Raw genomic sequence first — 13,641 nt, 5'->3', positions numbered from 1 at the left:
AAATAAAATGCAGGGCAGCACTGTGGATCACGCAGTCGTATACTTAGGTGCGAAACTGTTTGAAGAAGGACAAGCCTACGTGGCTCTTAGTAGAGTAAGATCTTTGCAGGGACTACGTATAGAGGAGTTGGACTGCAATAAACTAACGGGGAAGAAACCTTGCAATAATGAAGCACTAAATGAATTAAACAGAATGCGAAATAAAAACTAAAACCTAGAAAATATAAATAGGTAAAAAAAACTTTTTAAGTTAAACGGTTTTATGTTAAACATACATTGCAATGTTTAAGATAAATGTACTAAAAACCAAAAAATAATAAAATAGATACAGTCGTGGGAATTATAAACATATGCATAGACTAGACTAAAATAAAACCGTGGGGCACGTCAATTGTCTACAAATTATCGACTTAATGTGCGATAGAAGAATCGTTTAATTCGTCGTTAGGCAGTTGGCCCGCGGACGGTGAGGAAATTACTTACTATTTTCTTGCTCATGGAAATTCCAATAGTTATACACTCCATGTAAATAAAAGAGATGTTTCAACTAGTTTATCGTTGGACATTCACACTGCTGGCTGGCGAGGAATCGTTTCACTGCTCGTAGTTTGTCTTTAATCGACAAAGTACTACCCGCTCACCACTATGAAACCCTAAAACTCGCTTATAATCGAGCTTGCTAGCTTGTTTCCACATTCTAGCCCTGCTTATCACACGTCCATCGTTGTCGGTTGAACAACTGCCTAATTATAGTGTAACATTACAAAACAAACATTTTAATCAACGATTGTAGAAAATTGACGTGCCCCACGGTTTTATTTTAGTCTAGTCTATGCATATGTTTATAATTCCCACGACTGTATCTTTTTTATTATTTTTTGGTTTTTAGTACATTTATCTTAAACATTGCAATGTATGTTTAACATAAAACCGTTTAACTTAAAAAGTTTTTTTACCTAATTTTTTATACCCTCAGCCTTTAGGCTAAAGGGGGTATTTACACTTTGATACGACCAAAAATGTGCCTCATAGAAATAACCTGAAAGTTGCAAAAAACCCCTATGACACCGTGTGAGGTGGTTGGAGCGCAGGATAACTCTCGAACGGATCTGCCGATTCGGTCCAAAATTTGGCCTTAGTAATATTTTATCTAAAAATAGTATATGTTCAAAGTAAGCCATATCGGTCCACTCCTTCAGGTACCTCCCCCACAAAAGTTCAAAAATGTTCGGAAAAATTGTTCGTATCGTAAATCTTGAAGGGAGTGGCCGAATTTGACCATACTTTACACATCTTAATATATCTACCAGATATAGATCAGGTTTAAATATGGACTATATTTGTCTACTTTATCCGGTACCTCCCACACAAAATTTCTGATAAGTTCACTTTAATACCTGCAATCGAATCACTTTGATTTTTGTTGAAGCAACTTGCATTCGCCGCCTCAATTACGATGGTGAAATTTTTTTCAGGGGCAAGTCCAACTTCTTATGTAAACAGCCCGAAGGGTGCAAAAACCCCCTATGACATCATATGTAATGGCTGGATATCCACTTCCATAATGGTCAATGTCGATCCATTCCTTTAAGTATCTCCTCCGCAAAACTTTTGATCTTTAATCCTAATGAACATTTTTGTCGGTTCATACATCAACATTTTTAAGACCCCCTAAATACATACGTTTTTGGGAAAAAATTGTTTCAATATACACAGGCTGAGGGTATATCTCTGTCGGCAAAGCTGACTGATACTTTTTTACTTGTTTTAATTAAATCCCGGTCAAAGTTCCCATTCTTAGGGGTTTTATTTAGGTTTTCACTATCGTTATATTTCATTCAAACTTAGATCAAATTCGGAGATAGGCTAAATCGATTCACTCCTTCGGGCACCTCCCTCAGAAAATATTTTCGTACGATAACTCTCGCACGATAGCTATCGAAGGCTCTAGCAGATTTGGTCGTAACCCATTTGGTCCTAGCCGATTTGTATTTCGTAATATTTGTACCAGACATAGATTAAGTTCGAGTATGGACTATATCGGCCAACACCCGAAAGTGCAATTTATGACCTTAAGACCTATCGTTTTGGTTTTTTATACACTCAGTATTTATGCTAACGAGGGTATATACACTTTCATACGGGCAAAATGTGCCTCATCTAAATAAGGGTTTTAGACCCAAATATGTTTGGACGAAATGTGTTTCAGACAATTTGGAGTCGATTTAGCAATGTTCGTCCGTCTGTCTGTCTGGCTGGCTGGTGCGCACAGTAACTTTCGAACGGATGAACCGATTGGGTCCCAAATATGGCTTTCGCAATATTTTGTCCAAACTTATTTTAAATTCGAAGATGGGTTATATCGGTTCACTCCTTCCGGTACCTCCCCCACAATAGTTCGGAAAATTTGTGCGCACGAAAACCCTTGAAGGAAGTAACCGATTTGGTTCATACTTTGCACATCGTGAAATGTCTACCAGACTTAGATGAGGTTCCAATATGGACTCAATCGGTCCTTTCCTTCGGGTACCTACCATACAAAGTTTCCGAAAAGTTCAGTTTAGGGCCTATTCACGAATCGTTTGGATTTTTGATGTGGCAACTTGCATTCACTGCCCCCCATATAACGGTATAAGCTTCATCAGGGGCAAGTCTATACTCCCTGAAAAAATAGCCCAAAAGTTACAAAAAAGCCCTATGACACAGTGTGTAGTGGTTGGAGCGCAAGAAACTCTCGAACGGATCTGCCGATTCGATCCAAAATGTGGCCTTCATAATATTTTGTCCAAACTTAGTTTAAGTTCGCAGATAAGTCATATAGGTCCACTCCTTCAGGTACCTCCCTACCAAAGGTTCAAAAATGTTCGGAAAAATTGTGCGCACGATAACTCTTGATGGGAGTGACTGATTTGGTCTATACTTTACACATCCCAATATATTTACCAGATATAGATCATGTTCGAATATGGACTATATTTGTCCACTTCTTCGGGTACCTCCCATACAAAATTTTGGATAAGTTCACTTTAAGGCCTGTTCTCGAATCGCCTTGATTTTTGTTGGTGCAACTTGAATTTGCTGCGCAATTAAGACGGTAAAAGTTTTTTTAGGGGCAAGTCCATACTTCTTGAGAAAACAGTCCGAAGAGTCTATAAAAGCCCTATGGCACCATATGTAGTCGCTGGAGAGCACTATAACTCTCGAACTGATCAACGGATTTGGTCCAATATTGGCCTTCGTCATATATTGTCCAACCTTAGTTTCATTTCGAAGACGGGCAATACCGCTCCACAACTTCCGGTACTTCCCCCCGATATTCAAAAATTTCACTAAAATGGTATGCACGATAGCTTTGAACGTGGCAACCAATTTGGTCCATATCGGCCCTCTCCTTAGGGTACCTCCCAACAAAAGTTTAACATTTGTGTCTAAGTGGAGTTTAGAGTCTTAACGAAGATCCTTTGGAAATGTATACCGATGCTGATCGTTGTGGCCCTGTTTACATCGATATTAAGTTTTCCGTGTACAAGTCCATGCTGCCTGGTATACTGGTCCATAACTTAGACGATGACCGACTGATTACTCCCAAAATAAGATCCACTTCCATAATGGACTATGTCGGTCCAACACTCTTTAACTCTAATCCTAATCCACATTTTTGTCGGCAAATTGAAATGTCCAAAAAGGGACACATAGGCTGAGTGTATATCTCGGTCGGCAAATCCGACTGATACTTTTTTACTTGTTCTGAGAATATTTTAGTGTAGCCCCAAGCTTTACATATTCTCTGAGGACAGAGTTGTTGTAGGTCCATATTTCAGTATAATTTGGCATCTTTAGTTTTCAGTGGGCAGAAAGTTCAAATGTTCCAAAAAATCACTATATGTTTGTCGGCAAGACCATAAATATATATTTTTTGGGAATATTATTTCGGTTGTGTAGCTGGTATTCGATCAGTTCGTGGATGATAGTCTTAATTCACACAGACTGAAGGCAAATGCGACTGACAATTTTTTACTTTTTTTTAAATGAGTGTCCTTGATTTTAATTTTTGATCTTTTCGATTAATTTTTATAAATATAAGATTTTAAACTATAAATACAGACAAATAAAACGCAAAATTTGGAAAAATATTCAAATGTTCGAAACCACTATTTTAAATATTTAAACTTTTGCTCTCGTTTCCAAGAAAATTGATTGTAATTTGTTGCGAAATAAGCGGACATTTTTATTAAGACAAATTGTCTTTGTTTTGATGTAGACCTCAATTTAAGGTAATGTGATAGCTTGTGTCAATTTCCCAACAAAAATGACTCAATATTTTTCGCAATTTGAAAGGTCCGGATTTAAAAATTAGGTAGTCTGTTTACTGTACCTCGCAATGGGTTAATTTAGCTTCTAAGTTTTTCTCTGGAAAGGGACTATAATAACCCTTAGACCAGTCGAGCTATCTGTTTACAGAGAGTTTCTATGACTGTATACTGCAGTGCAATGCAAACATGTTTCGTTAAATATTTCTCGCCCACCCAATATGTTTGCTGTGACTTACCACATAATTACTATATAAGCTCTACAGATAACATTCAGCATGTATGTATGTTTTTCCTTTATCTACTATATTTTTAAAACTTGAACAAGGCGTATTTACTAAACGATGTTATGATTTTAAGCAAATTGTGTTATTACGTTTTGATGATATATTTAGGCCTAAAAATAAACAATGGCATATTTTCGAATTAAGTATTATTATTAAGGAAACAAAAGACTTAAGACATGACGTGAGCTTTGAAATTACCGTTGATTTCAATAGACAATGCCATTTTGGTAATAATAAACATTTTTTAAATCACGATCATTTAAGAAATGTTTGTAAAAATGTTATTAAATTTTACTTTCCAGTGGTTCCTTTTTACTTATCTCTTTGGGGTTTATAAAAATGGCCGTCAACACAAAGTTACCATTATTTTAATATTTCCTTTCTACATCTTATATCAATATTCCCGGCTATTAAACTAATGAATCTATTATTACTGCACTATTTTCTACACCCTCATAGTAGACAACAAGAAAGCTCAGTAAGCGTTTGCATTGTCATGTTGTTGTCAAAGTTTTATTTTTTACTCCATATCCGTTAGATGTGAGGATTGTGTAGGCAAACGATTTACTGGCAGCTTGAAAAGTACTGTCTGTTCAAACACACCAACACTTGTTTTAATCCAAAAAAAAAAAAAACGAAAAAAAAACAGAAACCCCATTATAAGGATAATGAATAATTTATAAATGCTTACATCGAGGTAATGAAGTGAATGAAAACTATAGTTTACCACATGACGGGATACGCAGTTGGGAGTATTTAATTGTTTGTGTGCAGGTGTATTCAATAGCTAATTTTTAAAGGTGTGGCATTTATATGATTGTGTTGAATGGTATCGTTTTAATAGAACGTTGGGTGCTGTAACAATTTAAAATGTTTATTATTTGCGTTACACATTTAGAAAATGTAAGTAACTCCTTTTTTTGGCTGACATTGTATGCCGCAATAAAATTAAACTTAGTAGGATATTGCAAAATAAATCCAAAAGTTTTTGTCTTTACTTATGTATTTTTATTCAGTGATCAAAGGTGAAATAAAAAACAAGAGAGAATTGTCAGTAGGCTCTCATTCAAATACAAAAACATATATTTGTTTGCAAGCAGTCCCAAACATAACATATGTTTGGGTCCTGCAAACGAAACACTGATTTATTCACTCACTTTACCGTCTTTACACAACGATTATATCTATAACACAGAAGAAAAAAGACCAACATAATTAATACAATTTTTTTCCTCTTCGCTTAACAACAACAACAAAACACGAAACACACGTGTTTTACGTAAACACATCACAAAACTTCTGCGTCCCCTATTACACCATACACATACAACACTTTATTATAAACCAGCATTCCGCAGCTGCGAGAGCCCTCTTGTTACTCTCTTTGACAAAAATCCTCTCCACCCATAAAAATATGTTCTAACATAAAAAATATGTTGGTACCCAAATATATAAAATTGAGATATGTTACAAAATGTTGCAAACACAAACAAATTATGTTTGGATCCAAACATATATTTGTTTGCAATCAGTCCCAAACATATATTTGTATGGATCCAAAGATATTTCTAACATATATTTTTCTGCGTGTAGATATTTTAAATCAATGAGATTATGGAACAAGCAAGAACGACGTTAAGTTCGGTCAGGCCGAACTTGTTATACCCTCCACTACGAGTTGTATTGCAGTAAAATGGAACAACTATTTTTCTTTCGTTTATGAAGAAGACTAAATGCCAAATTTCAGCAAATTCGGTAAAACAATGTGGCTAATGTTCAAAATACCGAAATTTGGTAGGTACGGTTCCATGGGGGCTATATCAAAACGTAGATCTATACCTACAAATTTCAAAGAATACTAAATACCAAATTTCCGATATTTCGGTAAAACCTTCAAAATACCGAATATCAAGAGCTATGATTCTATGGGGAACTATGATTCTTGTGGAATATTTAATAACCCAATGGAAGCCTAAGTAACAAATTTCAGTCTTTCGGTGCGATATTGACGTCACAACCCTCAGAATTACGAAAATTGGGGTGTACCCTTCTATGGGAGATATATCTAAACGTGGGCATAAACCGACGAATTTCTGTCAGAAAGGCTTTTACCTCCAACAAAGACTAAATACCAAATTTCAGCCATTTCGGGTGATTGCTGTGGCCACAAACTTCAAAATACCAAAAATCCGGAGGTACCGTTCTAAGGGGTCTATATGACCCCGCCAAATTTCTGGGAGAAAGTTTTATACCCCCAACGAAGGCTAAGTACCAAATTTCAGCCATTTCTGTGTGATAATGAGGCTAAAACCTTGAAATACCGAAAATCGGGTGGTACCCTTCTATGGGGACTATATGAAGGCGTGGACACATATAACGACAAATTTCATATGGAACGTGTAAAACCCCAAATGAAGACCAAATACCAAATTTTAGCCACTTCGGTGTGATAATTTAGACTAAACCTTCAAAATACCGGAAATAGGGAGAGACTGTTCTATGGGGGATATTTTAAGACGTGGACTTGTACCGACAAGTTTCTGGGGAACATTTTAAACATCCAACGAAGACTAAATACCAAATTTCAGCCATTTCTGAGGAATATTGAGACCACAACTTTCAAGGTACCGAAAATCCGGAGGTACCGTTCTATGGGGTCTATATGAAGGCGTGGACCTATACCGACAAATTTCTGAAAGAAAGTTTTACACCCCCAACGAAGACTAAGTATTAAGTTTCAGCCATTTCGATGTAATAATAAGGCCAAAACCTTCGGGTGGTACCATTCTAAGGGGGCTATAATTTTATATGGAACGTTTAATACCCCAAATGAAGACCAACAACCAAATTTCAGCCATTTCGGTGTGATAATGAGGCTAAAACTTTCAAATAAGGAAAATCGGGTGGTACCATTCTATGGGGGCTATATGATCGCTTGGACCTATACCGACAAATTTTATATGGAACGTTTAATACCCCAAATGAAGACCAACTAGCAAATTTCAGCCATTTCGGTGGATTATAGTGGCCTCAACCTTCAAAATACCGAAAATCGGGAGGTACAGTTCTATGGGGGCTATATGAAGGCGTGGACCTATACCGACAAAATTTGTAAAGAAAGCTTTACATCCCCAACGAAGACTATGGACCAAGTATCGGCCATTTCGGCATGGTAATGAGGCTAAAACCTTCAAAATACCGAAAATCGGTTGGTACCGTTCTATGGGGGCTATATGAAGACGTGGACCAATACCGACAAATTTCTGGAAAGAAGTTTTGTACCCCCAACGAAGACTAAGTTCAAATTTTAGCCATTTCGGCGTGATTGGTGGTTTGGTTTGGTTTTAGGACGCGCAGCTACCGTTGTTGGCAGCTACTTCACTCGGAGACTTTGAGGTCCATTGTGATCATGCTTAAAGAAACTGTGTGTTGTGGTTGGGCTATATGTGATGATGATAGATGCTGGACTATTGCGGATTTGTTGTGAAGTTGAGTATGTAGGTGATGCTGTGATGATGGATGTGAGTTTATGGGTTGTTGCTGAGGTTGTGATGGTGGATGTAAGTTTATAATTGTAGAGTGGTTTTGATGGGTTGGATATGATGATGATGGATGCTGATTTATAAGATGGGTGTTGAAAGTGGTGACTGGTTTATTCTGAAGTAATATGAGGTGGTTGGTCTATTTCCGGTTTGTTGATGTAAAGTGGTTTGGTGTGATGGGTGCGATGAGTAATGTATATGGATGCGCGGCTGCTGTGATTGTGACAAAGATGATGATGTAGTGGATGTGATGTGGGTGTGTTGCCGCTGAGGGTGTTGTTCAGTGTTGAGCCGATTTCTATCCCCCTGTGTGAAGGAGAAAGAAAAACAATGATTAATTAGTTTTGTTTGCCAGCCGTGTGAGGTTTTTGGCAAATTGGTACAAGTAGATGGGGTCTATGTCGGAGAAGAAAGTCAGAGTATTTATCTCATATCTACCGAAGAATCGATGTCTCCTCGTGAGTAACGAGGGGTACCTACATAGTAGATGTTCGACCGTCTCTGTTTCTTCTGGATCTTGACATAGCCTAGAGTAGTCTACACTACTGTTGTCCCATCTAGAAGTTAGGGACCTGACCATGTTGTGACCGGTAATGAGACCTACAGTGATCTTTATCCCTAACTTATTTAGTGAGAAAAGAGAGTTGGTTCTATGCTGAGAATAGCTGGGCCAGATTGCCTTGGATACCTTACAGCCAGTTTCCATTTGCCATCTTTGCCCCGCCTTCTCAAGGAAGTAACCTCGAAGTTTCCGGATGTAGTAGCACTTTGGTGGTCTGATAGATGACTCGACTGGTAAGTCAGTCGACTGAGAGCCACCCCGTGCTAGTTCATCCGCCTCTTCGTTTCCCTTTATATCACTGTGTCCTGGAACCCAGCAAAGATCAACGAAGTCGCGTACTTCAAGCAGAGCGTTTTTGCAATCGAGGATAGCTTTTGAGTTTATGGTCCATGACTTGAGAGCCTTAAGGGCCGCTTGACTATCGACAAAAATAGTCACCGGTCCTTTCGGGACACTCCCAAGTTCTTTGATCATCTCCGCTGCTTTCCTAATTGCAAAAATCTCTGCCTGAAAGACGCTGCAGTTATCGTTGAGTTTGAAGGATTGCTTAATTTGTGGGTTTTCGCAGAAGACCCCGGCACCTGTGCCATCCTCCATCTTTGAACCGTCTGTGTAGATGGCCAGACCGCCAAGAGGAGGGCTACCACTAGACCAGGCATCTCTGCTTGGGATTATGACGTTAATTTGGTTGAAATTGAGTGCAGTGGGTACATAATCACTGATGTGATCGGGTCCACTGGACTCAAGTAAATCGGTGAAGGGGAAGAGGACCTTTGCATGTCCAAATCGTGAACACTGCCACATACCTGCCTCTCTAAGCCTGAAAGCCGTTCTCGCAGCCTGAAAGTTGATAGTGATGTCCAGAGGTTGGAGATCCAGTATCACATTCAGGGCGGCTTGAGGTGTACTTCTAATGGCACCAGAGATTAGCAGAGAGCGGCTCTTTGAACACTAGATAATTTGGATAGAAGTGCACTGTTCCCGAGTACATGCCACCAGACAAGCCCTCCATAGGTAAGAATTGGGAGAACCACGGTATCATACAACCAGTGTATGATCTTTGGTTTGAGACCCCAACTTTTACCAATGTAGTTCTTACAGGAATAGAGTGCTATAAAACCCCTCTTAACCCTCTCCTCAGTATTCCTTTTCCAATTTAAGCGTTGGTCCAGGATAACAACGAGGTATTTGGCTTCCGATGAGAGTTTTAGGGCAACACCATCCAGCTCTGGTAGCGGGAAATCGGGAATTTTGCGCTTCTTCGTGTAGAGTACGAGCTCGGTCTTCGTTGGATTCACACCAAGTCCATTGGTGCGAGCCCAGCGAGACAGCTGCACTAAAGCACGTCGCATGAGGTCTGATATAGTCGACAAGAATTTGCCGCTTATGAGGATAACAACATCGTCAGCATAGGCTACCACCTTTGTCCTTAGTTGGTTGAAATTCACAAGAATTTCGTTTATTACAAGGAGCCAGAGGAGGGGTGATAAAACTCCTCCTTGAGGCGTACCCCTGCAAACCTTCGGTGTGATAATGAGGCTAAAACCTTCTAAATACCGAAAATCGGGTGGTGGCTATATCAAAGCCGATATAGGCGATTTGCAATACCAAACATACTAGGAGTAATAGAAACTTCTATACCAAATTACAAAGCTCTATATTGAAAACTGCAAGCTGTATTTTGAGGTAGAGACGGACATAGTTACATCGACTTCGAATTTTACCCTGATCAAGAATATATATATATATATATATATATATATATGGTAATATTCAAAAAAGTTTTACAATCGTTGAAGTTGAGGTTCACCATTTAATAAGTCGCGAACTGTTAATATAATTTATAAAATATGAATACATTTATATATATTGAAGTGTTTTAGCTACCATCTCATAATATGGACCATAACAAATAATTTTCGTGGAAGCTGCGCTGGTGGTAATATAAAAAAATGGGAAAAATGTGTTGAAGTTTACAAGTTTTTTTGTGTTCTTTCTTGATTTCTGGCCAAACCACGGAAAATTCAAACCTATGCTCAAAGAAAGAACTAAAGAATACCCCTTAGGCAATATGATTCTAGTGTATGACTTTTCGATATATACACTGTATCCCCCTAAAATCGATGCTGACATTTTGAAGTTTTGATTTCAGTGTTTTTCGAATTTTTCTTATAATTAGATGGTGCAACTAGATAATAATCGAAACTAGTTTATAGGATTGTAGAACTCGCGATTCCACATCGTTCGATGTATATCTCATGAGTGTGCTCCGTACAGCTTCCTAGTAATAGAAGTCCAAAGGCGAAAATTTGGTCCGTAAATTTTCTGAAAAAACCTATTTTTTGGCTTTAAAATTTACAACTGTCGTACAGGTACCACTGAACCCCGCGTGATTTTAGTTTTTTTACGTGCCGGATCTAATGAGCTCTTCCGCGGTCAAATCCATCCACTAAAACGCCGGATATAGATACCTTGAAAGTAGGAAAATCTGCAAAAATATATTTTGACAATTCCGCGAATTGAACCGCGATTTTCTTTGATTAATTTTACATAAATGTAATCCTTTATACGCGATTATTATATTTGCCAAAAAGGTGTGTCACAAATTACAGAGATTCGGGAGTAATATCCCTATTTATCCCAAAATAGAATGTGGTGGCACATCCGCAGTTCTTGACGAATCTGTCTAAAATAATTTATATTGACGTATTTTTAATAGGGGGCCATTGAAATCGGATGCACCTTATAATCATATGCACATCGCGTAATTTTTGCCAACTTGAAGGTTTTTTGAATAGTAAGATGCAACTGATGGCACACTTTGGCCGCTGAATGAAACATGGGAAAATCCATGCATATTGATAGACATGGACTCCCTGTATCCGAAAAGCACATGCACCCCAACTGATTTCAACGGATTCGCGAATTACACGCCTTTTAATTTTTGTGTTTTTTCTTTGATTGTAATTTCAATATTACTCTCTACTTCTTATTTCTATTGCTTATCACAGAAAGCAAATATACTTTCACGATGACTAATTACTTTTCTCGTAGAAGTTTAAGCAAAATACTTCAGGATTTGGATCAAAATTTAGCGAAATAATAGAATAACTCCCAACATTTATTTTTCAAATTTTTCGTATTTAACCAAAAATATATTTTTGAAATAATTTCCAACAATAAGTTTCCGTTCTTTGTTGTTGCTGTAATATGCAAGTTATAACCGCGATCTTTATAATTTTGGGCTCACATTTTTCTAGGCGTTGTCTAGATTCTGTACGTATTTTTAAATTATTTTTTTAGAGATTTTTTGGACTTTGATTTAGAATAAATAAAATGTATTCCAAGATTTCTTCAATATTTTTTGATTTACCGCGAAAATAAAAATAAATTTAGCAACTATTTTAGCATCAACGGATAGATATCACATTCTGCTAACGATTCATATATGGTAACATGGGGCGCCTTCACCACGTTTTTGTTCAAAATGTTCTCAAACCGACACCGTTAAAGTTTTTTCAAATATTATTTTTGGTACAAATATTAGCATATCTTGACTATAACTTTTGATATATAAATGGTTATAATTTTGTTTTTAAAATATTATTTTTGAGAATTTACAAAATGTGTAAAAAGTGGCGAAGCCTCCCGACCTATGGGGCAGCTTCGCCATCGATATTGAACATTCTCCAACGGACTCTAAAACTATAATTTACCATACATCTGCCTTAAATATCAACATTATACAAAAAAGGAACATGTTTTCTATTGAATAATCAAAAATTATTTTAAAATTCACAAAAAGTAACCGATTCTAGCGGTTAATTGAAGTAGGTACCTTGAATGTAGGTACAAAAACCATAATATAACTAAAACAAGATACGTTTAGGATAATATTTTATTTTAACCTCACATTATAGTGTGGTATATCTATGGTATAAATAATTTAAGTTAAACATGACAAATTTCTATCATTAACCCACCACGCCCCTATCTTGGCGTAGGCACCCCACCCCATACATATTTCATAATATTAATATATTGACATTTGCAATTGCTTTTTTCATGCGAATTATTGGGATTTATATTCTTCAGTAGTTGTCTTCTAACGGTATAAAATATGTTTTTGATATCACAAAAGGTAAAGAAGATATCACATAACATACCTACCATAATTATTTTTCCCAATACACTGAAAACACAAAACCGCGTGCGTCCGCTATCATACCTATGACACAACTGCCAACTTTTGGGAGATGATAGATCTTCATTAAACTCACAATTTTGCTTTTAACGGATTTTTTCTAGCACTTGTATTTTGCGAGGAAATCGGCGCTGGCGGAGCCGCCCCAGTGGCGAAGGCGCCCCATGTTACCATATACATGTTCTTATTACAACTCAATAGGAATTTTTAAATATTTTTTCTTTACAAGAGAGTAAAACCGCATATAACTTTTGAGTGCAGCATCCAATTTTGTGAACGCGAACAGATTTGAAACCACGATTTTTTTCTTAACCCATGTACCAAAAATGGCGGATGTGCTCGCCAAAAAAGTTTTTAATTTTTTTTCTATGTAATTGTAAAGGAAATTTGAAATTTACCATATATATATATATATATATATATATATATATATATATATATATATATATATATATATATATACTTTATAGGGTCTCCGATGAATGTTTCAATGTGTTACAAACGGAACGACAAATTTAATTGTACCCTCAATATTATGATGGAGGGTATAAAAATCCATTATTTCAAGTAACTTTGAAGATTACGTTATTTAATGTGTTCAAAATTTCGAACTGTTTGCAATATATGACCTCTGGAAAATGATCAGTCAAGACCACTGTTTGATATCACACGTGAAATGAATACAATGAAAAATATAGTGAAAGGGTCATGGAAACTATGTTTAATACAAAACATT

General features: G+C 36.9%; 2 protein-coding genes across 5 annotated transcripts in view; one reads left to right on the top strand and one right to left on the bottom strand.

Annotated features, from left to right (window-relative positions):
* The window catches only part of LOC141398095 (uncharacterized), a 373,354-nt gene that overhangs the window by 222,009 nt on the left and 137,704 nt on the right, over positions 1-13,641 (bottom strand). The gene's annotated exons all lie outside the window — the stretch shown is intronic.
* Positions 1-13,641, top strand: part of fw (CUB and Sushi multiple domains furrowed) — a 150,789-nt gene that overhangs the window by 90,426 nt on the left and 46,722 nt on the right.

Source organism: Musca autumnalis, unplaced genomic scaffold (genome assembly GCF_047663935.1).
Source record: "Musca autumnalis isolate F117 unplaced genomic scaffold, ASM4766393v1 scaffold_3, whole genome shotgun sequence".
Taxonomy (NCBI): domain Eukaryota; kingdom Metazoa; phylum Arthropoda; class Insecta; order Diptera; family Muscidae; genus Musca; species Musca autumnalis.
Note: the sequence above shows the minus strand (reverse complement) of the source record. Positions and strands in the feature narration are given on the sequence as shown.